Genomic DNA, 3,223 nt, shown 5'->3' with positions numbered 1-3,223 from the left:
ACGGCTGAATTGCAAGAAAACAGCAGAATTCTGCACGAAATCATCAAAATTCTTACAGAAAACCGCATATTTCGATGCAAAACAACGATTTCTCGCCGATTTTCGTTGTTTTCTATCTTGAATTTGCAAAGAAGGGCACGAAATCTACAAAATCATGACTTTTTACCTAGATTCAACGGCTGAATTGCAAGAAAACAGCAGAATTCTGCACGAAATCATCAAAATTCTTACAGAAAACCGCATATTTCGATGCAAAACGATTATTTCTCGCCGATTTTCGTTGTTTTCTGGCTTGAATTCGCAAAGAAGAGCACGAAATCTACAAAATCATGACTTTTTACCTAGATTCAACAGCTGAATTGCAAGAAAACAGCAGAATTCTGCACGAAATCATCAAAATTCTTACAGAAAACCGCATATTTCGATGCAAAACGACGATTTCTCGCCGATTTTCGTTGTTTTCTGGCTTGAATTCGCAAAGAAGAGCACGAAATCTACAAAATCATGACTTTTTACCAAGATTCAACGGCCGAATTGCAAGAAAACAGCAGAATTCTGCACGAAATCATCAAAATTCTTAGAGAAAACCGCATATTTCGATGCAAAACGACGATTTCTCGCCGATTTTCGTTGTTTTCTGGCTTGAATTCGCAAAGAAGAGCACGAAATCTACAAAATCATCACTTTTTACCAAGATTCAACGGCTGAATTGCAAGAAAACAGCAGAATTCTGCACGAAATCATCAAAATTCTTAGAGAAAACCGCATATTTCGATGCAAAACGACGATTTCTCGCTGATTTTCGTTGTTTTCTATCTTGAATTCGCAAACAAGAGCACGGAATCTACAAAATCATGACTTTTTACCAAGATTCAACGGCTGAATTGCAAGAAAACAGCAGAATTCTGCACGAAATCATCAAAATTCTTACAGAAAACCGCATATTTCGATGCAAAACGACGATTTCTCGCCGATTTTCGTTGTTTTCTGGCTTGAATTCGCAAAGAAGAGCACGAAATCTACAAAATCATGACTTTTTACCAAGATTCAACGGCTGAATTGCAAGAAAACAGCAGAATTCTGCACGAAATCATCAAAATTCTTACAGAAAACCGCATATTTCGATGCAAAACGACGATTTCTCGCCGATTTTCGTTGTTTTCTGGCTTGAATTCGCAAAGAAGAGCACGAAATCTACAAAATCATGACTTTTTACCAAGATTCAACGGCTGAATTGCAAGAAAACAGCAGAACTCTGCACGAAATCATCAAAATTCTTAGAGAAAACTGCATATTTCGATGCAAAACAACGATTTCTCGCCGATTTTCGTTGTTTTCTATCTTGAATTCGCCAAGAAGAGCACAAAATCTACAAAATCATGACTTTTTACCAAGATTCAACGGCTGAATTGCAAGAAAACAGCAGAATTCTGCACGAAATTATCAAAATTCTTACAGAAAACCGCATATTTCGATGCAAAACGACGATTTCTCGCCGATTTTCGTTGTTTTCTGGCTTGAATTCGCAAAGAAGAGCACGAAATCTACAAAATCATGACTTTTTACCAAGATTCAACGGCCGAATTGCAAGAAAACAGCAGAATTCTGCACGAAATCATCAAAATTCTTACAGAAAACTGCATTTTTCGATGCAAAACGACGATTTCTCGCCGATTTTCGTTGTTTTCTATCTTGAATTCGCAAAGAAGGGCACGAAATCTACAAAATCATGACTTTTTACCTAGATTCAACGGCTGAATTGCAAGAAAACAGCAGAATTCTGCACGAAATCATCAAAATTCTTACAGAAAACCGCATATTTCGATGCAAAACGATTATTTCTCGCCGATTTTCGTTGTTTTCTGGCTTGAATTCGCAAAGAAGAGCACGAAATCTACAAAATCATGACTTTTTACCTAGATTCAACGGCTGAATTGCAAGAAAACAGCAGAATTCTGCACGAAATCATCAAAATTCTTACAGAAAACCGCATATTTCGATGCAAAACGACGATTTCTCGCCGATTTTCGTTGTTTTCTGGCTTGAATTCGCAAAGAAGAGCACGAAATCTACAAAATCATGACTTTTTACCAAGATTCAACGGCTGAATTGCAAGAAAACAGCAGAATTCTGCACGAAATCATCAAAATTCTAACAGAAAACCGCATATTTCGTTGCAAAACCACGATTTCACGCCGATTTTCGTTGTTTTCTGGCATGAATTTGCAAAGAAGAGCACGAAATCTACAAAATCATGACTTTTTACCAAGATTCAACGGCTGAATTGCAAGAAAACAGCAGAATTCTGCACGAAATCATCAAAATTCTTTGAGAAAACCGCATATTTCGATGCAAAACGACGATTTCTCGCTGATTTTCGTTGTTTTCTATCTTGAATTCGCAAAGGAGAGCACGAAATCTACAAAATCATCACTTTTTACCAAGATTCAACGGCTGAATTGCAAGAAAACAGCAGAATTCTGCACGAAATCATCAAAATTCTTAGAGAAAACCGCATATTTCGATGCAAAACGACGATTTCTCGCCGATTTTCGTTGTTTTCTGGCTTGAATTCGCAAAGAAGAGCACGAAATCTACAAAATCATCACTTTTTACCAAGATTCAACGGCTGAATTGCAAGAAAACAGCAGAATTCTGCACGAAATCATCAAAATTCTAAGAGAAAACCGCATATTTCGATGCAAAGCGACGATTTCTCGCTGATTTTCGTTGTTTTCTATCTTGAATTCGCAAAGAAGAGCACGGAATCTACAAAATCATGACTTTTTACCAAGATTCAACGCCTGAATTGCAAGAAAACAGCAGAATTCTGCACGAAATCATCAAAATTCTTACAGAAAACCGCATATTTCGTTGCAAAACCACGATTTCTCGCCGATTTTCGTTGTTTTCTATCTTGAATTCGCCAAGAAGAGCACGAAATCTACAAAATCATGACTTTTTACCAAGATTCAACGGCTGAATTGCAAGAAAACAGCAGAATTCTGCACGAAATTATCAAAATTCTTACAGAAAACCGCATATTTCGATGCAAAACGACGATTTCTCGCCGATTTTCGTTGTTTTCTGGCTTGAATTCGCAAAGAAGAGCACGAAATCTACAAAATCATGACTTTTTACCAAGATTCAACGGCCGAATTGCAAGAAAACAGCAGAATTCTGCACGAAATCATCAAAATTCTTACAGAAAACTGCATTTTTC

This window comes from Gnatocerus cornutus, unplaced genomic scaffold, assembly GCF_029298725.1.
Source record: "Gnatocerus cornutus isolate USDA-ARS CGAHR unplaced genomic scaffold, icGnaCorn1.1 ctg00000038.1, whole genome shotgun sequence".
In the NCBI taxonomy this organism is placed as follows: Eukaryota; Metazoa; Arthropoda; class Insecta; order Coleoptera; family Tenebrionidae; genus Gnatocerus; species Gnatocerus cornutus.
Note: the sequence above shows the minus strand (reverse complement) of the source record.